The sequence below is a fragment of the Ornithorhynchus anatinus genome, chromosome 12 (assembly GCF_004115215.2).
Source record: "Ornithorhynchus anatinus isolate Pmale09 chromosome 12, mOrnAna1.pri.v4, whole genome shotgun sequence".
Classification (NCBI taxonomy): domain Eukaryota; kingdom Metazoa; phylum Chordata; class Mammalia; order Monotremata; family Ornithorhynchidae; genus Ornithorhynchus; species Ornithorhynchus anatinus.
The window spans coordinates 33493791-33518336 of NC_041739.1; the positions used below are offsets into that span (position 1 = coordinate 33493791).

A 24546-nucleotide genomic window follows, 5' to 3' on the forward strand; every position below is an offset into this window, starting at 1 on the left:
GAGGAATGAGCCAGTAGCAACCAGATACTGATTGGTGGCTCATCTAGGAAAAGGGAGACCTCTTTTTTTTTCAATGGCATTTGTTAAGCGCTTACTATGTGCCAGGCACTGTACTAAGCTCTGGGGTAGATCTGGTTCATGTCCCTCATGGGGCTCACAGTATTAATTCCGATTTTATAGATGAGATAGCTGAGTCCCAGAGAAGCGAGATGACTTGCCCAGGATCATACGGAGTAGACCATTTGCAGAGCCAGGATAAGAACCCAGATCCTCTGACTCCCAGACCCGGTTTGCTTCCACTAGGCCACGCTGCTGTTCATCATCTTGACAGCTTCACTCCAGCTGTTCCCTCTTGGTGACAGTGCATCAAGCTATAGCTGATCACTCTGCCCAGATAAAAAAAGCTCTAAGAGGCTTTGATAGCACGCTGCTGGATGATTTGTTTTGTCAGGCTGCTGTCCACCCTAAGATTCCTTGCTTTTCAGAAATGGCCACTTCAGCCAAGCTGTTTTTAACTTGGTTTTGAGTAATTTTTATGTTTTGGGAAATGTGTCAACTTTGCAGAGCCCAAAACTTCTAAATAATTAAAGGTTTCAGTTCCCTCCTCTTCGCCATATTATGGCCATGATCTTCCACAGCTTTGTCTTGCAACTATCTGGCCACCTGCACTGAGCAAGCTAAAGACTTCAAAAGGCAAAATGAGAAGCAGCATGGCCTCATGGAAAGAGCATGGGTCTGGGAGTCAAAGGACCTGGGTTCTAATCCTGGCTCCTATACTTACCTGCTGTGTGACCTTGGGCAAGTTACTTTACTTTTTCTAGGCCTCAGTTCCCTCATCTGAAAATGGGGATTAAATAATAATGTTGGTATTTGTTAAGCACTTACTGTGTGCAGAGCACTGTTCTAAGCGCTGGGGGTAGATACAGGATAATCAGGTTGTCCCCCTGTGAGGCTCACAGTTAATCCCCATTTTACAAATGAGGTAACTAAGAGAAGTGAAATGACTTGCCCACAGTCACACAGCTGACAAGTGGCAGAGCGGGGATCGAACCCATGACCTCTGACTCCCAAGCCCGTGCTCTTTCCACTGAGCCATGCGTTCCTCCCCTCTTGTCTGTGAGTCCTAACATGATTGCATTTTATCTACCCTAGCACTTGATACAGTGCTTGGCACATAGTAGGCTCTTAACAAATACCACTATTATTGTTTTATTATCATTATTATTAATAAGATGTAGTGAGAGCTCAAAACTTACATTTTGTATGGAGTTAAATCAATCAGTGATATTTATCGAGTACTTACAGCATGCAGAGTACTGTACTAAGTCCTTAGGAGTGTATAATAGAGTAGAGTTGGTGGACAAAAGGTTACTAGCATAAATGATGAATCTGCTATTAATTGGATATTGAGATGGACTTATAGTTGATATTGAAGCATTTACTCAAAACCATAGGTAATAGCGATGAGTTCTAGGTTTCACTGTAAAAAAAAAGCTGAAAAATTAAGGATACGATGGTTTGATGTATTGTCTCCTGAAAGATAAACTCTATTTCATCCTGCTTTTTGGTTTATCAGTGAATAGCGTTTGAGTCACTGAGTCAGTCATTGAGTCTGCTGCCCAGAAAGCAGAATTTGCTTCCTTATTTGTAGGGATTTTCTGGCAAGTAGCAGTCAGAAAGAGAGTTGCTTCCTTTAAACAGAAGACAAAGAAATAGACTGGAATTAGCATTCATTTCTACAAGCAACAACAAAAGGCACAGTTCAAAGGATAGTACCCATGTTTTAATCTGGCTTAAAGGATTGGTGGTCATCCTTTGGTCTTTTGATCCACAATCTGATTTACCGATGCAAATCCCTCAGTAGCATCTCTTCAATATTCAAAGAACAACAATCCAGGAGTGTACTTCCTTCTGTTTAACACCTGTGTACTTATCTTACACACACTTCAAGACTTAAGCAGCACCATGTATGTATCCCATTTTCTTTTTTCCACTGGAAATTATTTTAGTGTCTCTCCCCTTCCTAGATTGTAAATTCCTAGAGGTCAGGGATCATGTCTACTAATAGCCATAGTTTTCTCCCAAAACTCGGTATAGTGCCCTGAATGCAATAAGTGTTCAATAAATACTATTGACTGACATGAAAAGAGAATGGGGATGAGTGGAAGTGCAAGGTGCTAAATGATAGCATTTGTTAAGGGCTCATTATGTACCAAGAACTGTATTAAATGCTGGGGTAGATGCCAGATAGGTTGGACACAGTCCCACATGGGACTGTTAAATTAAGTGTCTTTGTCAAGGTCACACAGTGGGCAAGTTCACAGTTATACTTTCAGCTGCAAGATAAATCATCTTAGAAATCCCAAGTTTCTTTCCTATACCTATCATGCTTCTATCATACTTCTATCTTATTATGCTTCTATGTATTTTAATTCCTAAACTCAGGAAACTTTATTCTCAATTTTGGTAATGATTTTCTTTCCTTTGGTCTGGAATACCATCCCTTAATCCATAACTGGCAATACCGACTCTTGCTTTTTCTTTGTCGATCAGACAGTGGTTCAGCGGGTCATATTGAGAGAATGGTATTGATCGATTGGCATAGATTGGCTATCTCGGACAAATTGGAGGACCTCAGCATCTGTCACCTCATTGCCAAAAAGACTGATTTTTCATCAATCCGCTGGCCATACTCCCAGAAAAATAGGGAGATAACTGACAGATTTGTGAAGGGAGAAAATCTGGGGAATACAAATGGTCCCGAAGAGGAAAGTTTTGCGTAGCAGTTGTGACTTTGTTTTGTCCCATCATAAGTGATGAACTGAAAGAAAAGATCATGAGCAGTGAAGTTTGGGAAATAGTCCTCACCCAGTATCAAAGCTGTGCTCATCTTCCCACAGCTCTACAGGCTGGGATACATGAGGAGAAGGAGTGACAGGAGGATACCCAAACAGCTGCTGAACGGACAGTTGAATTTGAGAAACTGAAAGCCAGAAGGGCAGAAGAAACGGTTTATGCACATGGTAAAACAAAGCTTCAGACAGTGTTACATCTCAGCTGAGAAGTTGGAGTCAGATAATGAAGTCAGACCTGCATGGCTCATGGCCATCAAAAAGGAAGTGGCTCTCTTGGAGCAAAACTTTGGCATGGAAAGTGAAACAAGGAGGGAAAAGAGGAACCATGCTAGGTATTGCAAACATTAAGCACAACAATTAGGAATCAGAAGGACCTAGGTTCTATCCCAGCTCCGCTACTTGTCTGTTGTGTGACCTAGGCAAGTTACTTAACTTCTCTGTGCCTCAGTTCCCTCATCTGTAAAATGGGGATTAAGGCTATAAACCCCATATGGGACATGGACTGTATCCATCCTGATTAGCTTGTATCTACCCCGGCGCTTAGCATATTACTTGGCACACAGTACTTAACAAATTCCATTAAAAAAGCAGCAAGAGGATAAATTCTAAGACAGCACATGTACCTCTTTGTTTTTTGGGAAAACCTGAGAGGTCCTGAAAGTTCCAACAGTAATGCAATTCTTCAACACAAGCTTTCTGACAGCCAAAAATGCCCCAGCACTTGGTACAGTGCCTTGTACATATTAAGGGCTTAACAAATACCATTAAAAAAGCAAACAAACAAAAAAACAAACCAGGGGGGACCTCTCTGTGTGCCCAATGCGACCAGGACTGTGTGTGCCACACTGATCTGCTCAGTCAAACTAGCACTCAAAAGTGAACTTCACCAACAATGGTGTCACCTTATGAGAAGCAGCATGGTTTAGTGGAAAGAGCCTGGGCTGGAGAGTCAGAGGTCAGTGGTTCTAATCCCAACCCTGCCACTTGTCAGTTATGTGACTTTGGGCAAATCACTTAGCTTCTCTGTGCCTCAGTGACTTCATCTGTAAAATGGTGATTAACACTTTGAGCCCCACATGGGACAACCTGCTTAGCTTGTATCTATCTCAGTGCTTACAGCAATGCTTGGCACATAGTAAGCACTTAACAAATACCATAATTATTATTATTAATTTTTTTAATGCATGGAACATCCATATATGGTGTCCTGGGGGGAAATTTCTTCTCAACACTCCCAGACTGGAAGGGCCCCTATTGCTGTTAAACTTCCCAGTTGAATAATCCTTGAATGAGGAACCTGAGTCACTGCTTTCTTGGCTCTGGACATGCTACCTGATCTTAGACACGCCCGTGAACCTTTCTGAATTTCTTCATTTGTCAAACAAACAGGGTTGGCTGTGGGGTTCAATTACCTACATTTTTCTCATGGAATAACAAAAGAACCCAAATGAATGCCAATACGGTTATTACATTAAAGGGAATAAATGAAAACCAAATCCCTAAAATGATTTATAAAGATGAAATAGAAGAGGAACCCTGGGGGGAGACGCAGAAATTAAACACCAAAAAGGGGACTGATGGATAGAGATTAGAAGGATTTGATAAACAGGACAGGGTAGTGTTGAATGACACACTTTAAAGTAACCCCTCATTTCAATTTGTAATGTGCTTGTAATATAATGCGTCTGGGATCCGAATGTTCATCATTGGTAATAATAATAATAGTATTTGTTAAGTGCTTACTATGTGCCAGGCATTGTACGAGGCACTGGGGTAGATACAGCAGATCAGGTTGGACACAGTCCCTGTCCCAGGTGGGGCTCACAGTTTTAATCCCCATTTTACAGTTGAGGTAACTGAGGCCCGGAGAAGTGAAGTGACTTGCCCAAGTTCACACAGCAGACAAGTGGTGGAGTTGGGATTAGAACCGATGACCTTCTGACTCCCAGGCCCATGCTCTATCCACTAGGCCATGCTGCTCCTCAGGAAAGATCATAGGCCAGTGGAAAGAACCTGGATCTGGGAGTCAGAAGACCTGAGTTCTAATCATGACTGTGCCACTTACCTGCTGAGTGACTTCAAGCAAGTCATTTAACTTTTCTGTGTCCCAGTATCCTCATCGGTAAAATGGGGTTTCCTGTTGTCCTTCCCCACTTAGTCTGTGGGCCCCACGTGAATTAATGAATCAGTTGTGCAAGGGTATATACTGAGCTCTTACCGTAAGCAGATCTATACTAAGGCCTTGCAAAAGTACAATACAGTAGAGTTGGTAAACACAGTCCCTGTCCACAAGGAGGTTACAGACTTGAGAGGGAGACACATTCAAATAAATTACGGGCTCATCGTTGGCAGGGAATGCGTCTGTTATATTGTTATATTGTACTCTCCTAAGTGCTTAGTACAGTGCTCGGACACGCAGTAAGCAGTCAGTAAATACGACTGCCTGACTGAAATGGGGAAGTCGAGAAATATGTACATAAATGCTGTGGAGCTGAGAGTGGGGTGGAATGTTTGAGAAGCGATGTTACACAATTTTGACAGTGAAGGTAGACTATGTTAACAAGTAAATCTATAATAATTGCCCCAGAATAGAGAGTTTACCCAATCTTCAAATCACAGAAGAGACAGGCTGATGTATCTTTCATCAAATGTCTGGAAATTGTGTAGGGGGTAGCCAGGGAGAGTTGGAGAGAAAGGTGGTTTCTTTGTAAAGGGGTCAAAAGTTAAGTTGGTGTTTTTGGAGAAACAGGGCACTTGGAAATAAATGCCTCTAAAATGAGAAATTTCACACATGCGGAACTGAAACTGCTTCTGGCAAGATTCTCTGGAGAGCAATAGAGTGTCATTTGTCTGAATCCTGTTGGCATAAAACAGCAACTTAATGTATTTTAGAGCTCTGGAGGGGCCAGGCAAGAGCTGATTGCTAAACTTTGCATGATGAATGCATTAAAAAGACAAAACATTTTGATTGATTTTTAGGGATTTTTGTCATTCGTTCAACCTCAAATGCGACCAGTGTACTTTTCTCAGTTGTCACTTGTAATAATATTATTGCGGGAACCTGAAGATCCATAAAATAAATCAAGCTAGACAACTGGTGATTTCTGGCTGTTTTTCTGAGGGATTGAAGTGAAGTAGTGTCTCATTATTAGTGATTATGTACTCCTATAAAATTTATTAACATCCTGCTAGTCACAGATGGTCATATTAGGGTTAGTTTTGTCCTTTTGCCGCAACATGCTGGGAAATCAAGAGCTATTCCCTTGCTCTCTTACCGTTTCCTGCAACTCTGCTGGACTTCTCATAGGGAATTGAATCTCTACATACAAAGGATAAAATATGGAGGGCGCCGATAATCTTAACTCTCAGATAGGGAGTGGAGGACAGAGATGGGCTGAATCAACGAAACTCTCAAATCTCACTTGGAAATTGCATCTACCTCCTACACTACCAAATCTTCATACATCAAATAACAAAATGATCTGGTTTGCATTTCATCTCCTCCCTGTCCCAACTCCCTATCTTTGGGCATGGTGTCAGTTAGCCACAGAATGGCTGGAATGGCAAGTAGTCAAAAGAACAAAGAGAGCTGAAGGAAAGAGGAAGGTGCCGATTCTGTACTTTAGTCCCTAATAATAATAATGCTATTTATTAAGCACTTACTTTGAGCCAAATACTGTACTAAGCACGGGGGAGATACAAGACAATCAGGTTGGACACAGTCTCCATCTCACATGGGCTGCACAGGCTAAGTAGGAGGGAGATCAGGTATTGAATCCTCATTTTAATCCTCATTCCTTCACGGGGAAGCAGCGTGGCTCAGAGGAAAGAGCTCGGGCTTCGGGGTCAGAGGTCATGGGTTCGACTCCCGGATCTGCCACTTGTCAGCTGTGTGACTGTGGGCAAGTCACTTAACTTCTCTGTGCCTCAGTTACCTCATCTGTAAAATGGGGATTAACTGTGAGCCTCACGTGGGACAACCTGATTGCCCCGTATCTACCCCAGCGCTTAGAACAGTGCTCTGCACATAGTAAGCGCTTAACAAATACCAACATTATTTTATAGGTGAGGAAACAAGCATGGAGAAGTTTAGTGATTAGTCCAAAGTCACACAGCAGGCAACTGGCAGAGCCGGGATTAGAACCCAGATCCTCTGCCAAGCTCTTGCTCTTTCCATTAGGGATTCTCAAGGGTGGATTTAAGGTAATTGGGTGAGAAACAGTACCTGACCCACATGTTTCTCAAATTGACACTTGTTATAGTAGCTCCCTCGTGCTAAAGAGTTCTATAGTTTCATTCATTCATTCATTCATTCAATTGTATTTATTGAGCACTTACTGTGTGCAGAGCACTGTACTAAGCTCTTGGAAAGTACAATTCGGGCAACGGATAGAGACAATCCCTACCCAACAACGGGCTCCCAAATAGTTTAATGGTTTCCCAAAGGCTCCCCATTCAGTCCTTCTCTCAATACCATAAGGGGAAAAAAAGGAGTTTAGAGTTTAGAAAAGTGCTTTGAGCCAGTGTGCTTTGGGTCTGGTATATAAGGGGAGAAACATTCTTACTTTTCCCATACTTCATTTTGTCAAATCTGCTATGTCAGCCTATTGTCTAAGCAGAAGTGATCATTTTAAGCTTGAATAATAATAATTGTGGTACTCGTTAAATGCTTACTATGTGTCAAGCACTGCTCTAAGCACTGGGGTAGATACAAGGTAATCATGTGGGGCACTCCCCATCCCACATGGGACTCACAGTCTTAATCCCCACTTTATAGATGAGGTAACTGAGGCATAGAGAAGTGAAGTGACTTGCCTCAGGTCCCACGGCAGACATGTAGCAAAGCTGGGATGAGAACCTACGTCTTCTGACTCCCAGGCCCCTGCTCTTTCCCTGGGCCAAGCTGCTGCTTTTCGAACAAACTAGCTGCTTCACTTGTTCATCCTTGACACTTGTTCTTCTATCTCACCGTTTGGGATTTTGGGAAAACAGTCAATTGGAGGAGAAAATAAAAGAAACAAGCTCCAGGAAGTAGCCAAATGAAAAGTAGGAATTAAATCAATAAATCAATGGTATTTATTGGACACTGGACTCTATGTAGAGCCCTGTACTAAGCGCTTGGGAAATTACAATAGAGTTAGTAGATGTGATCCCTGCTCACAAGGAGTTTATAGCCTACGAGATTCACGGGGCAAGAAGGAAAAGGAATGTCACCCTGGGTTATTTTCAGGGTGTGTGAGATGTCAGTGCTTTCCAGCCAGTGGGATTGATAACCTCTCACCTGAGACTGGACTTTCCAGGGCACTGCCATTTTTTATTTTATTATTATGATATTTGTTAAGCTCCCTCTCAGGGTTGCAGCTGGAGAGTTTCCAATACTCTACCAGTCTCGACTATGGGAGGGAGAGTCAAGCAGAGGCATATCCATTCCATTCCTAGTTTGAGCAGTAGCTAGCGAGTGGAAGGCAATCTGTTACAAGTCAAAACTCACCTGGGCTGGGCAGCAGTGGAATGGGAGAAAGTCCAGGGTAGAGACTCATATTTACTGATGCAAGGAGGCAATGGTAAACCACTTCCATATTTTTACCAAGAAAATTCTACGGATTCGCTACCAACATGATTGCAGCTGGAGGCGGTGTGTTCTGGGAGAGATGTGTCCATGGAGTCACTATGGGTTGGAGATGACATTCATTCAATAGTATTTATTGAGTGCTTACTATGTGCAGAGCACTGTACTAAGTGCTTGGGATGTACAAATCGGTAACAGACCCGGTATAATAGTATAGTATACTCAGACTCAGTGGCACAAAACAAGACCAAAAAAATTTGTTCAGCACTTACTACGTGTGAGGCACTGTAGTCACAAGTGGGCACACCTACACCTTTGAGGTATAAATCCACAATGATTTTGATGCCAACTCTGTGGGGTAAGAGAGGATTAAGAGCTCCTCAACCTGTCCCTGCCTCTCTCACCCCACATCTCTGGCAAGACTTGACTAACCCCTCATTTCCCCACCCTATTTGCTCTCTCTTCATCCTCGCTAATGCATTTGAGACTCTACCCCTTAAGCACTTCATACTCACCCCACTCCCAACCCCACAATACGTCAATATCCTTATTCTCTGCCGTTTCCCCTATCTATAATTTATTTTAATGTCTTTCTCCCCCACTAGACTGTAATCTCCTTGTGGATAGAGATCACATCTTCCACCTTGTAATGTAACCTTCCAAGCACTTAGTACAGTGCTCTGCCCACAGAAGTGCTCAATAGAGATTTACGATTGAGAGACTTTCCAACTAGAGCCGAAAATATTCAAAATGGTTGTTTTCTGGTCTTTTCAGCTCTTAGAAGCCAGGTCCCTCCCAGTCCCTCTGCACAACTAACATTCCTGTCCCCATTTTGCACCTATACTCAGAATTCATTTATTCAATTGTATTTATTGGGCTTTTACTGTGTACCAAGCACTGTACTAAGCACTTGGGAGAGTATAATGTAACAGTAAACAGACAGATAACTTGGCATCTAAGCACCACGCCGAAGGCATGCAGATCTGCCTCAGAGCACCCCTCTGCCCCAGTTCCAATGGTTCGATGATCAGAAATTTGGGAGACCAGGGCATGTCCACGGATTATACTTGAGCAGCACCAAGCTAAGAGGTAGAGTTAACAGAAGGCTACATATGGAATCGGAGAGCTGGACAGGCATGTTTCACCCACTGAAAGGCTAAACAAAGCACCATCTTTCCACCCAGCATCCTTTATCCCATTCCACAAAGGGAACTCTGATTTGAAAGCTAAAATAGCAACAGAGGTGGAATTAAAGAACTTTCATTCCTGTGAACGATTTCTGCAGAGAGAAGTAGCTGCGATAACAGAGCGGTTGCCAAGCTGTTTTATTTTTAGATGGATTTATGCACACACGCACACCTTTCTTACATCATAATTGAAAAGACTGGATAACAGGATTCAAGCTGAGCCAGTTTTTTTGTGTGTTTGGGCAGTCACCGATGGGCAGAGCTGTGACAGTCATGCGAGGAACATCCGGCCCTGAGGTGGCACTAGTAGGTAGGACTGGCTAAGAAGAGCACTGCAGTCAGAATGTGAGAAGGAGGTGGAAGAAGAGAAGGGGAGGAGGAGGAAGAAAAGGAGAAGGAAAAGGAAGAGTAAGAGGAGTAGGTACAGGAGAAAGAGGTGAAGGGAAAGGAAAAGGAGGAGGAGGAAGAGAAGGAGGAAGAAAAGAGGCGGAGGGAAAGGAAGATGAGAGAAGAAAAAGGAGAGGGAAGAAGAGGATGAGGAGCACGGATCCAACACCCATGCAGGAGCTATAGCAGGCAACAAACTACTTAGACTGTGAGCCCCTTGTGGGACCTGATTACCTTGTATCCACCCCAACACTTAGCACAGTACTCCTCTCTCTTTCTTTACAATCACACTACTGCGGGGACGAGGAATCTGCCCTGAAACCCACGGCCTTTGGCCTATTAGAAAGAGCCCGGGCCTGGAAGTCAGAGGACCTGGATTCTAATACCGCCTCTGCCATTTGCCAGCTGCATGACTTTGGGCAAGTCACATAATGCTTAGTACACTGCTCTGCACACAGTAAGCTCTCAATAAGTATGACTGAATGAACTTAACTTCTCTGTTCCTCAGTTCCCTCATCTGCAAAATGAGGATTCAATACCTGTTCTCCCTCCTACTTACAATGTGAGCCCCATATGGGATCTGCTGATCTTGTATCTACCCCAGCATTTAGAAGAATGCTTGGCACACAGTGCTTAACAAATACCACAGTTGTCATTATCATTATTCTTAATCATTATTACTATTCACAGCCCAAGGTTTGCTATGAATCCTTTACGGCCAAAGTGATCACAGCACTGTGCAGACGCTGAGCTCCAGACTCAGCGATGATTTACCTTGTGAATTGCAGTAGTTTCTACACCCTTGTCAGCAAGCTATTTTTTCAGGATTCCTGCTGGGCCCATCCACCTTGCAGAATGTCCCCGATGGTTCTTAGCTCACATAACATAACCCCAGCAGGCAGAACCAGGATTGAAATCAGATCAAGCAATCAATCACATTTACTGAGTGCTTACTGCAGAGCATTGTACTAAGCACTTGGGAGAGTGTAGTACAACAATAAACAGAAACATTCCCTGCTCACAGTGAGCTTACAGTCTGCAGTGAGGGAGAGATACATTAAAATAAATAAATAAATAAATAAATAATACATAAATACATATATACATAAATAAATTACAACTATGTACTTAAGTGCTGTGGCGCTGGGACGGGGGATGAGCAAAGGGGGCAAGTCAGAGCAACTCAGAAGGGAGTGGGAGAAGAGGAAAGGAGGCCTTAGTCGGGGAAGGCCTCTTGGAGGAAATGTGCCCTCAATAAGTCTTTGACAGGAGGTGGGGAGGGGGTGAGTAACTGTCTTTCGGATTTGAGGAGGGAGGGAGGGCATTCCAAGCCAGGGGCAGGATATGGGTGAGGGGTCAGAAGTAAGGCGGGCGAGATCAAATCACGGTAAGAAGATTAGCATCAGAGAAGCAAAATATGCAGTTTGGGTTGTAATAGGAAAGTAGTGAGGTGAGTAGGAGGTGGGAAGTTGATTGATTGCTTTAAAGCCAAATGGCGAGGAGTTTTTGTTTGATGTGGAAGTTGGATGGGCAACACCTGCAGTTTTCTAAGGAACGGAGGAATGTGTCCTGGGCATTTTTGTATGAAAATGATCCTGGCAGCAGAGTAAAGTCTGGACTGGAGTGGGGAGAGACTGGAGGCTGGGAGGTCGGACGAGGAGGCCGAAACAGTAATCCGGGTGGGATAGGATGAGTGACTGTATTAGGGTGGTAGCAGTTTGGATTGGAGAAGAACTGGTGGAATTTAGAGATGCTGTGAAGGGGGGACAGACAGGATTTAGTGATGGATTGAATATACGGGTTGAATGAGAAAGGAGTCGAGATTAACGCCAAAGTTCCGGGTTTTGAAGGTGGGGGAGAGTAATTATCTGTCAGATATGAGGAGGGAGGGCATTCCAGGCCAGAGGCAGGACATGGATGAGATGTCAGCGGGGAGAGAGGCGAAATTCGAGGTACAGTGAAATCAAGGTTGGCTTTAGAGGAACGTAGTGTGTGGGTCGGGTTGCAGTAGGAAAGCGGCGAGGTGAGGTAGGCGGGGACAAGTTCTCCTGATTCCCAGAACAGTGCTCTTTTCCATATATAAATGTACGTGAGATCTTGTTTTCATCGTTTATTAACACCCTCGTTGATTATTGATAATAGTCTCCCCTTGCCCCTGGGTTGTTTAACTGGCTATCATTTCTTTACTTTGGCTAAAGAAAAGGAGGATGGAGAAATGCCTCACTTTACCCTAGGCTGGGTGGAAATCTCAGAGACGGGATGGAACACACCCCATCCAGACTCAGCCTTCAAAATTAAAGTCAGTCATGACTTTATTGCACTGGGCTAGATGGGAGCTGGGGGAGATGAAGGAGGGAAATGAAGAATTTTCAAATGTAATATCATCCACCTGAGGGAGCCCCACTGAATGGCAGGAATGTGAATAGTAAGTGAAACTGAACGAGAAACTGATTAGTGTCTCTCTAAAGGCCAAGATATTCAAAGGAAGCAACATTTCCTGGGTAAGCCAACCTTCACGCTGGCAAACAGAATATCATAGAAATCAGGATCTGTTTATGAGCGGTGGCTATATTTTACTTTGACCTAACCCGCTCATCATAACGGAATATAAATAAAATATGAAATCTTTGACCCACGCATCAATAGTCAAATGGCTGCATAATTCATGCCCAAAGTAATTTTTTTTTAATGCCTAAAAAGATTCCAGGCTTGACCACCATTAGGGATAATGGGAAAAAAGAACATCACAGTTCATAATTTATATGTTCCTCCTATGTTCTGGATCTTGTTATAAAATAAACAATGGAAGAAAAAGCAGGAGGTGGGAAATGGTCCCTGAGATTGAAAGATCAATTAAGTTGCTTAAACTTTGCAATTCGAGCTTTATGGACGAAGCTGGGAGATTCACTTACACCTGCAGAGTCTTCTGGTTAATTCTCCCTGTGCTCTCACATCCAGAATGACCAGAGAGCCAGAGAATGCAAAGATCAGGGCCGAGAGAGAGAATATAGACAAGTGCACTTCATTTCAATACTGGTAATTAGAGAATCAAATCACTCCATCAATGGCATTTATTGAGTGCTTACTATGAGCAGAGCACTGTATTAAGTGCTCGGGAAGGACAATACAACAGAGTTGGTAGACACCATCTCTGCTCACAAGGAGCCTATGGTCTTCCCCTGGCATATCAGTGACATCTCCCACTCCTATTTATCCCAATAAACCTAAGGAGGATGCACTTGTGGTGATTTTCTCATCATTAGTTTCCCTCACTCTCTTCTTCAACCGAGGTGATTGACTGAGATGAAGGAGAGAGCAAGGGAAAATCATCAGTCAACTCAGGAGTCTGATTCTAATAAAGAAATGTATACGTTGTGAGGGGGACGTAAACAATAACTCTTTCTGTCACTGGTATTGATTGAGCTCTTATTGTGGGCGGCATACTGCTTTAAGCCCTTGAGAAAGTTACAGTACGAAAGAGTAGGTTATAGAACGATGATGCCTGCCCATAAGAAATGAGGTTATTAGTATGAAAATGTTTCTGCATCCACAGTGTCCTGAGCTATGGCCCAGTCCCTGCTTTCATGATGTTGAAAACTGTACCTAGGACCCAATTTAGGGAGCCCTGAAATGATGCCATTCCTTTGGTAGAAATGGTAATTATGGGGCAGTATAGCACTATACCTCCCAACAGCATTGAGCAGGAAATGAAGGAGCACCGGTTACCATGGCAACCTCTGAGAGCAATTTAGGGGAATTCAATTTGACTTGTCTGTGAGAATTGGCATTAAAGTATACAGAATGCATTCAACGAGCACGCAACCATCATAGACTAAACATATTCACTCCTGCAAACTTGATTCTGAGGGCCCAAAGGAGCAGGTTTTTCAGCTGGTGTTTGTCCCAGTCTCTCGAGTGTTATATTGGAAGTTTGTGATAAGTTCATCAGCGCTTTGGTTATTGAGATGAGGGGGATCATGGGAGAGCCTCGTGATTAACTACAAAATTTGGTTTAAATGAACAGTCCCTCATTGAGTGGGAATTATCCTTATCATCACTCTTCCCCCAGGTGGTGGCAGCCAAAGCCTGGAGCCCAGTGCTCTGCAGGAAGCAATTTTAGCAGCAAGTGATAATAATAATAACAGTATTCGTTAAGCACTTACACTGTGCCAAGCACTACGGTGAGTGGTGCTGGGGTAGAGGCAAGATAATCAGTTCCCATGTAGGGCTCACATTATAAGGAGGAGGGAGAACAGGTATTGAATCCCCATCTTGCAGATGAGGGAACTGAGACACACAGAAGTTAAGTGATTTGCCCAAGGTCACACTGCAGGGAGGTGGTGGAGCCAGGAGTCCAGGACTTCGTTCTTTTTGCTAGGCCATAGAAACGGTTGATGCTGCCCCACCCGCCAGGGTCATCACTGCTGCCAAGCTGTGATGACAGGCTGCTCTCCTCTAAGGATTTCCAACGTGCGGCCCTTAGGCGCCCACAGGAGCCATCTCCAGGCCAACCGAGGCAAGCTCCGGCCGGCTACGCACAGTGTCGCAGAAGCAGCATGACCTAGTGGACGGAGCATGGGCCTGGGAGTCAAAATGGCCTGGGTTCTAATCCCAGCTCTGCCATTTGTCTGCTGGGTGACCTTGGACAAATCACTTAACTTCACTGTGCCTCAGTTACCGCATCTGGAAAATGAAGATCAAGACTTAAGCGCTTAGCAATTATTACCACGATTATTATTATTAGGTGGGACAGAAATTTTGTCCAATCTTATGATCATGGATCTAACCCAGGGCTTAGTAGCCTAGCACACAGTAAGCACTTAACTAATACCATTAAAAAAAGCAGAAGCAATGGTAGTGGTTGGGGAGAGGGGCACATGGCCAAGTGAGTAGAATACAGGCCTAGGAGTCAGAAAATCGTGGATTCTAATTCTGACCCCGCCACTTGTTTTCTCGGTGACCTTGGGCAAGTCACTACATTTTTCTGGGCCTCAGTCACTTCATCCGTAAATTGAGGATTGAAACTATGAACCCCACTTGGGGCAGGGATTGTGCCCAACCCAATCTGTTCATATCTATCCCGGTGCTTAGTACGGTGGTTGGCACATAGTAAATGCTTAACAAATACCACGATTATTATCTATTCATTTATCCCGCACTCACCTGCTTTTGCTGGGGCTGAGAGATGCTGTCTCCGTGAACAGGGTGGCTCTCTTGGGGATGGTATGTGTGTGAACAAATTTGGGTGTGGCTCTTGTATCTTCTTTCCACCCTCCCCCGGCCCCCTTACTCTTGGCCGAGTGGTCCACCTTCTGTCCCACTTTAAGGCCCTGAATACTCAGTCCTTTTACTTGTAGTGGCTCAAAAGAAAAATAACTTCTAGGTGCGTATCCCCTCTGTCCATCTCTGGTATATTTTTCATTCCCACTGAAGACAGGAAACAGATTGAAAGCCCCTTTAGCGTCGGTCGCCTTTCCAAAGCGTCTCCAAGAGAAGTGCAAGGAAGCCAGCTCGCTCCAAAGGGGCATCTTTCCTTCCAACTCAAAAGAGTAGAGCACCATCTCCTGGTGCCACCTAGTGAGGCCACAGCAGGATCACTTTGGTTGAAGACCCCTCTTTTTCTCTTGCCCCTCTTCTTGCTTTGGGAGCCTAGTTGAGCAACGCCCCCCCCAGGGTCAGAAGACCCTCCTCCTACAGGCCTTCACCCCCCCCCCCCCAAGGGTCAGAAGACCCTCCTCCTACATGCCTTTCTAACTTAACTGTGTAGAGCAGGACGTGCTTTCTCCTTTCAGCCTCTCACAGAGTCACTCGTATGATTTGCTGAATGAAGCACCTTTTTTCCCCTCTGGATGTCTTTTGAGTTGATAGCTTAAATCTTCATTATTTCAGGCAGCTGAAATAAATAAATATTCATCGTTTCCGGCAACTGAAAAGGAAACCTTTTCTAAGGGAAATTATAGATAGTCTGTAGAAAGATTTTGCAGAACGAAAGGTCACAAAATCAATGCACTCGCCCTACAAGTTTTAATGCTTTCCTTTTCGTGGAGGGGGTTTTATTCTTTTCAGAAAAAGGAGTGAAGTTTTTGTACTATAGATTTTAAAATTAACTGATTTGCTTATAAAGAAGTTATACACTTTAATTATTTTGCACTGAGAAGCTGCGTGGTGTAATGGAAAGAGGACCTAGGTTCCAACCTTGGCTCTGCCATTTGGTTGTAGTATTGCTTTGGGGAAATCACTTCATTTCTCTGTACCTTGGCATCCTCAGTTGTAAAATGGGATTAACCCCTGTTCTTCCTCCCCTCAGACTGTGAGTCCCATGTGGGCCACAGACTGTGTCTGACCTGGTTATATATTATTTATATTAATGCCTGCCTTCCCCTCTGGACTGTGAGCTCACTGTGGGAAGGGAATGTGTCCGTTATATTGGACTCTCCCAAGCACTCGGTACAGTGCTCTGCACATAGTAAGCACTCAGTAAACGCCACTGATTGACTTAGTTCAATGCTTGGCACAAGTATTTAATTTTTCCAGAGGCATAATTAGTATTCAATTTTAGGATAGCTGACTGAAGTGGTAGTATTGTAGTAATGCTATTTATGGAGTGCTTACTATGTGCAGAGCTCTGTACCAAGTTCTGCAGTTGATAGAATATAATTAAAACAGGTAACAGTCCCTATGCCGCATGGGCTCACAGTCTGAATGGGGGTAAGAAGATTCAAAGAATGATAATAAATTATGAACACATGCAAAGTAACATCAGTAAACCAAGATGACAATACTAAGATAAGCAAATAAACAGTTTTTAGAAGAATTAGCCTCCTTGAAGTTATTTAAATCATAAAGAGTTGGAGTTTCTTTTCCCATGGTGGGTAGTTAGCAGAATTGTTGAAGCCTAAAAGCAAATAGAGAATAATCCAGACAGACAAGATGATTTCTTGTGAAAATTAAATCCTAAAGGAATCCCCTTTAAGGAAGTAGAGTAAATTAAGAAAAACAGATGAGGATTTGAGCCCATGTCAAATCCTTAACTAATACTAACAGCAAAATTTCAGGATTTTCATTTATTTTAAATGTCTTGAAAATCCTAGTAACTGACCTTAAGAACAAAATTGTGTAAAACACATGGGAAAAATGGCAGCTTTATTTATATAATGAGCAGATTGCTAAACCTGGGAACTCTGCATTTAAAACACTCACTCTTTAGTTATTGGACTTGTGATTTCTCTTGTTGTGTAGTAGATCCACCGTCTCTTTGCCTTTCAAAATGCTAGGGAATTGTTGGGCTAGGAGAAGTCGGTGCTCAACAAGTGAGTCAAATAGCCCTAAGAGTAAAAAAGAAATAATGAAGAAATTTATATCCATATCAGAAACAAAACGTTGGAAAATTTGTTCTGCCAAAAATTTTTCATCTCCAAGCCTAGGACAATGACAACCCATCCAGAGAAATAGAGGAAGTAGGAAATTCGAGTGGAGTTTCCCATCAGGATCCATGGTTGAGCCTCACCCCTAAGATTTCAGGACCCAGAACCAGCACGGAGGAGTAGCTTATGTGGAACCATTTTCAATCTCTCTGGTAGCATAAAAGACAGCAAGTGAATAGGTGGACAGAGTGTGCAGCACACTGTGAAGTGCACGGGTAGTATTTGTATTTGTTAGTCGGGTATACGTAGTCATTCATTCGTTAACTGGGCCAGCATGGTCTAGTGGATAGAGCACGGGCCCGGGAGTCGGAAGGTCATGGGTTCTAATCCCGAATCTGCCAGTTGTCTGCTGCGTGGCCTTGGGCAGGTCGCCTCCCTTCTCTGTGCCTCAGTTACCTGGTCTGTAAAATGGGGATTGAGACTGTGAGCCCCGTAGAGGACAGGGACTGTGTCCAACCGGATTTGCTCGTATCCACCCCAACACTTAGTATAGTGCCTGGCGTAGTAAGCGTTTAACAAATACCATTATTATCGAGAAGCAGCATGGTGTAGTGGATAGCGCACGGGCCCGGTAGTCAGAAGGTCATGGGCTGTAATCCCGGCTCTGCCACGTGTTTCCTGGGTGGCCTTGGGCAAGTCACTTAACCTCTCTGGGCCTCAGCTACCTCGTCTGTAAAATGGAGATTTAGATTGTGAGCCCCGTGTAAGGCAGGGACTGTGTCCAACCTGATTTGCTTGTATCCACCCCAGCACTTAGTACATGCCTGGTACATGGTAAGCACTTAACAAATGCCATAATAATCAGTACTTAGCTTGATTCCCTGGATAGTGCTTTTTCTACTGGACCAACAGCATGGTTTATAGAACACACATACACACACACACACACACAAATGCACACACAGGCACAGGCAAATACATTTCTGCTGATTATTGCCCAAAGAGGAGGTCACTGCCTTAGCCATTTTTGAAGTAGCCTTTTCATGTCACTTACATATTAAAACATAAATCTGATTTAATTGTTCAATCTTTATTAAAGAAATTTCTCCCAGTTTCTCTTGGGAGAAGGTTAAGAAAGTAAATCGAGAAAACCTTTTAAAGGGATGAAGAGAGGGATAGGAAGAAGAGATGAGGGCTGAGGGAAATAAACAGAGGACAAAAGACATTTGGGACTAAAATGCCACTCTGGCTCTAAACACAAGACCTACTTTTCCACCAAATCCTGGGGAAGGGGCAGTCCTTAAGGATTTGGTGGTGAAGGAAAGCCAATAAAGATGAGCCTGGAAATAAGAGAAGCACTGTGGGCCAGTAGAGTCATAGCCTGGGCGTCATAATACCTGGGTTCTAATCCTGGCTTTGTCACTTGCCTGCTATGTGACCTTGATTAAGTGACTTAATTTTGCTGTGCCTCAGTTACCTCATTTGTTAAATGGAGATAAATTACCTGTTCTCACTCCCTCTTAAAATGTGAGCTCCAAGAGGCTACTCCTTTTGTATCGGCCCCAGCACTTAGTACAGCATTTTACACATAGTGAGCACTTAACAAAAACACAATTTTTAATTAATATTTCTATAATTCCTTATTCCTGTGGTAGGTGGATTATGCGGGCCAGTTACTGGAGAGATCGGCTTCCGTAACCTACCTACCCTCACTGACAGATCACCTCCTGGGGCTCTTTCTGGAAGGCTCTGCTTCCCTTTCTCTCACTCCAAGTTGCTGTTTAGGTTCCGCTCTGCAGAAAGCCGGAGGCAAAGAGGAGTGAAAAGCGAAGTGATTCCTAAGGAAACTGCTCCTTTTGAAAGCCACATAGCCTAGAGCAGAGAGTGCAGACCTGGGAGTTAGAGGACCTGGGTTTTAAACTCGTCTCTGCCCCTTGCTTGCTGTGTGACCTTGGGTGAGTCACTTAACTTCTCTGCGACTGTAGCCTCATCAGTAAAATGAGGATTTATTACCTGTTCTTTCTCCTACAGTCTAACAGCCCCATGTGGCACAAAGACTGTATCCAATCTGCATTCATTGTTTCTACCCTAGTGTTCAATACAGTGCTTGGCACATAGTAAGTATTAACAAATATCACAGTTACTAATATTATTAACAGCCATCTTATTACGTCGGATTATTGACAACTAATAATAATAACTATTGTATTTATTAAGAGCTTACTATGTGCCAGGCACTGGGGTAGAGACAAGGTAATTGGGTTAGACACAATTCCCCTTTTACAGATGTGGTAACTGAGGCACGGAGAAGTGAAATGAGTTTTCCGAGGCCACACAGCAGACAAATGGTGGAGTCTGGATTAGAACCCAGGTCTTTCTGACTCCCAGACCCGTGTTCTATCCATTAAGCCACTCTGCTTCCCATACCATAAACCAAATACCATATAATATTCCTATGTGGTAAACCACATACCGATAATAAGAGACCTGACCTTTGGCTTAAACTCAATCTGGGCAGGGACCATATCTGCCAACTCTGTTATATTGTACTTTCTCAAGTGCTTAGTAGAGTGCTCTGCACACCGTCAGCACTCAGTAAATACAGTTGACTGATTGACTGGCTTTTGGGCACTCCACCTCCCCTTCTCCTCTTGTCAATCACATCTGAGACTTTGCCACATGGGTATCTAATGAGCAATGAGGAAATCTTTTCTAGGAAGCCAGGCCTTTGGTCGACTGTAGAGATTACTATTTGTTTTGCTGGGTTGACCACCCAGGCTAGCGGCAGGTCTCCTAGGCAAGACTGTATCATCAAGTATAATTTCCCCTTCTCTAATTTCTGCACCCCTGACACAGATCCATATGTTGGCGAGGGCCAAAGGTTCCAGAGGTTATTTCTCCAGAACCAGGGAGAAGCATATTAGTGGGTGGAGAATGCAGTCCTCTGCTCCTGGCCCTTCGCATGCTTAACTGCTTTTATGCTTTGGACACTATTGAAACCCTATTGTGGTGCAGCAAAAGCCATTAGAAAGTGTTGTGGCCTCCTACAGAAATTATACAGCAAATTTTTCATTTTGATCTTGGCCCCAAACATTAGGCCAGCACAGTTGTTTTAATCCTGCCTGATATTTCATGAAGATGGTGGACTTAAATTTCAATGCCGATAAATCCAGAACCTTCTAAATCTCCTTTGGGTGAAAAAATGGAAAAGGGATCTAATGAAAAGGAAAGAAAAGCTACATTCTAGCTCTTTGGTAAAAGTAATTAGATTTATCAAGTATAATCTGAGACTATATACTTTATCAAAGACTCCTGAAGCAGATTTTCTTTAAGCGATGCCATAGAAAAGCAGAACAGCTAGAAAGTAACTTTAAGTGGGGGTGGAATAAAGATTCGGTGGTGAAAAAGATCATATCATGTTAGGCATTTATCTCTTATCTCTACTCTACTCTGAAAGGTTTCTGTTTAATCCTGTCGGTAAGAGGGTGTTTCCTGTTACAGGATTAATTAATCAACAATAACAGCTGTCATTTATTGGGCTATTTATTTGAAACTTCCTGGAGCAATTATATGAACCATAATTGCTTGCTTACCACAATCCTCAGGATTGCCAGTTTAATGGTACAATTTTTTTGTAAACACCCCTTTCTCTTCATCTTTGCAGGTTGGTCGGGCAGGTGTTACCAAAAAAAAAAAGAAATATAATAAGGGATGAATATTTAAAGATGCTAAAATATTTATTGGTTTGTATAAAACCTGCTTTGGCAGACCTCACATTTCAATAATTTATAAGTATTTTCTCCATTAAATATGATCTATATTTCCATTTAAATTCACTGTAATGTTTTTCTAAGAGAAGAAGGCTCTGCTTTGGAACAGGACAATAGTGGCCCTCTTTCCTTGCTCTTTCTCATTTTTAAACTAAGGGAATGGATTCCAGGACCGATCATTGTTAGGCTGAACACCCGGTGGCTTGCACAATAAGGACATTTAGGAAATTCTTCCTCTTTTTGAATTTTTAAACTGCTTTTGGAAAATGTAATTTTCCTTCTAACCAAGTAAACCGCATACCAAGTGGTGGAATTCAGTATCTTGTCCCAAGGTATAACTGTAATTTTATGTTGTAACTCAACTGGAGTTCTGTCCTTTAAGGTCCTGCCCCTTGACTGAGGAAATAAATAAGGGGGAGGCAGGGTGGGAGTGGTGAATGAAATGGTTGAGGTAGAGCAGATCATGAGGCTGAGTTCCTTCGGTGAGAAGAGGTGGTAGACACAGAAGAGGGTGATATGGGACAACTAGGAGGGCCTTTTCCCTCTCAGGGTCGCACCTGGAGAGTTTCCAGTCCTCTACCAGTCTCGACTACGGGAGGGAGAGTCAAGCAGAAGCCTGTCCATTCCATTCCTAGCTTGGGCAGTGGTTAGTGAATGGAAAGCAATCTGCTATAAGTCAAAACTCACCCATGCTGGGCAGCGGGGGCATGGGAGAGAGTCGAGGGCGGAGACTCGAGTTTACTGCGCAGAAGGTGGCAATGGTAAACCACTTCTGTATTTTTACCAAGAAACATCTATAGATTACCAGAACAATTGCTGATGGAGAGCAGGGCGTTCTGGGAGAGATGTGTCCATGGTGTCGCTATGGGTTGGAAATGACTCAACGATAAAGACAAGACAAGGAGGGCCTTGGGCAGAATCTTGCAAAGATTACTAGACCTGCAACCCAGCAAGTGTGTTATCATGGTTGGAAAGGAACTAGCAGCTGTTGAGATTGTTGCTCTAAGCAGAGCACCACGTTTATATTGCCAAGCAAGAAGAGGCGGCGATGAGAAGGAAGACAACTTGGTTGATCCTCTTCCTACTGTTCTATTGCCACTGAAACATACTGTCATCATCTTGTGGTTACAGTGGTTGCTGACTTGTGATGAGTAAGAGATATGTGTAACTTTAGTGGTCAGAGTGAATGCTAACATCAATAACATAATAATAATAAACATAAATTATATTTAATTCAATTTAATAATGGATATTTGTAGAGCATCATATCTCCCATTCATTCATTCAATTTCATTTATTGAGAGCTAACTTTGTGCAGAGCACTGTACTAAGTGCTTGGAAAGTACAATATAGCAAATAAAGAGACAATCCCTGCCCACAGCGGTTTTACAGTCTAGTGGGGGGAAGACGGACATTGAAACAAGTAAACAGGCAACAATATAAATAAATAGAATTATAGACATATACATATATACATAAGTGCTGTGGGGCGGGGGAGAAGAGGTGACATGGAAGGAGGGGGAGCTGAGGCTTGGTCTGGGAAGACCTCTTGGAGGAGGTGCACCTTCAGTAGAGCTTTGAAGGGGGGGAAGAGTGATTGTTTGCCAGATTTGAGGAGGAAGGGCAGTCCAGGTGTCGGCAGCAAGACCGGAGAGATGGAGGCACAGTGAGAAGGTTAGCACCAGAGGAGCAGAGTGTGCATGCTGGGATGTAGAAGGAGAGAGGGAGGTGAGGTAAGAAGGGGCAAGGTGGTGGAAAGCTTTGAAGCCAATAAGAAGGAGTTTTTGTTTGATACTGAGGTTGATAGGCAACTGTCGCAAATCCCCCCGGCTCATACCAACCGGGACCTTCCTGGACAGGGGGAGCTTTGGTGACACATAGTAGGGTCAGATCACACCACTGCCCACCAAGGTTACTGTGGGAAGTTTTTTACTAGGTTTTCCCAAAGTTCAAGGGAGTGACACATCCACACACTCACTCCACTCCACCAAGGGTCCACTACCATTCTGCAAGCAGGTAAAGGGAACCCTTTCTGCCAATGCTGCTTCTTTCTGCTTCCAAGTGGTGGTGCCTTCTGCTGCTTTCAAGAATGCTGCTGCTCCTCCTGGTGCTTCGGTGCTGCTTCCTCTGTGTGCCCTTCTTGCATGTCTCCTGCATGCCCTTTGCGTGTCTCCAGTGCCTTCACTATTCTCTTCCTCGTTGTTGTTCATGGGATCACAAACAGTCATCACAGCAACCACTGGAGATTTTGGAGAAGAGGGGTGTTACACGTCCTGAAAGTTTCTGTAGGAAGATAATCTGGGCAGTGGAGTGAAGTATGGACTGAAATAGGGAGAGGCAGGAGGTTGAGAGGTCAGAAAGGAGGCTGATGCAATAATCCAGTCGGGATAGGATAAGTGATTGTAGTAACATGGTAACTGTTTGGATGGAGAGGAAAGGGCAGATCTTGGTGATGTTGTGAAGGGACACCCGCAGGATTTGGCGAAGGATTGGATATGTGAGGTGAATGAAAGAGTGGAGTCAAGGATGACACTAAGGTTGTGGGTTTATGAGATGGGAAGGATGGTAGTGCTGTCCACAGTGATGGGAAAGTTCGGGAGAGGACAGGGTTTGGGAGGGAAGATAAGGAACTCTGTCTTGGACATGTTGAGTCTGAGGTGGCGGAAGGACATTCAAGTAGACATCCAAGTAGAGACTAAGAAGTGACTGATCCATAGCAGTTACTGAGTACCAACTGTGTACTAAGTGCTTGGTAGTGTACGATACAAGTAGAAAACAGATTCACTATGCTTCAGGAGTTTTATTTCTAGATAAAAAGGAGAGTTTCAGCAGCAGGAAAGAGGTGAGCATGGATGAATGGCAGATTGACAATTTAACGGAGAGCATGTTCAGCTGTATATTTGATGAGGACAGTGATGTTGATGGAGATAGCAGAGAACCTTGAAAATAATATTCTTAATCCCTACCTTTCCCATGCTTCTCCCTCTCCTCTTGAGGAGCAGCAGGGCCTAGTGGAAAGAACGTGGGACTAAGTCAAAAGACCTTCTGGGTGACCTTGGGCAAGTCATTTAACACTTCTCTGAGCCTCCATTCCCTCATCTGTAAAATGGGGATTCAATACCTGTTTTCCCTCCTACTTAGACAGTGAGTCCGATGTGGCATGTGGGTATGTACCCCAGTGCTTAGTGTAGTGCTTGTCACATAGTAAGTACTTAACAAATATTATTTATTACTTTTATTCATGTTCATGTCTCCTCCTCCAGACTGTAAGCTCATTATGGGCAAGGAGCATGCCTGCTATTTCTGCTGTACTCTCCCAAGCTCTTAATACAGTGCTCTGCACATAGTAAGCGCTCAAATACAATTGATTTATTAAAAATTAAAAAGCTAAGGGAAGGTATTATTTCTCTTCTG

At 43.5% G+C, this 24546-nt stretch overlaps 1 long non-coding RNA gene and 2 other non-coding genes across 3 annotated transcripts; 2 read left to right on the forward strand and 1 right to left on the reverse strand.

The window, feature by feature from the left end:
* The first annotated feature begins 8198 nt into the window (after positions 1-8198).
* On the forward strand, positions 8199-8336 carry LOC114815845. Its single transcript, XR_003763646.1, has one exon. It is a non-coding gene; the product is annotated as a small nucleolar RNA SNORA7 (small nucleolar RNA).
* A 13335-nt stretch (positions 8337-21671) lies between these two features.
* On the forward strand, positions 21672-21809 carry LOC114815878. The gene has a single exon (XR_003763678.1). It is a non-coding gene; the product is annotated as a small nucleolar RNA SNORA7 (small nucleolar RNA).
* A 1235-nt stretch (positions 21810-23044) lies between these two features.
* LOC120638742 lies at positions 23045-24139 on the reverse strand. The gene is made up of 2 exons (XR_005660644.1): positions 24099-24139; positions 23045-23371 (listed from the first exon to the last, which is right to left on the reverse strand). It is a non-coding gene; the product is annotated as an uncharacterized LOC120638742 (long non-coding RNA).
* Between the last annotated feature and the right edge of the window lie 407 nt (positions 24140-24546).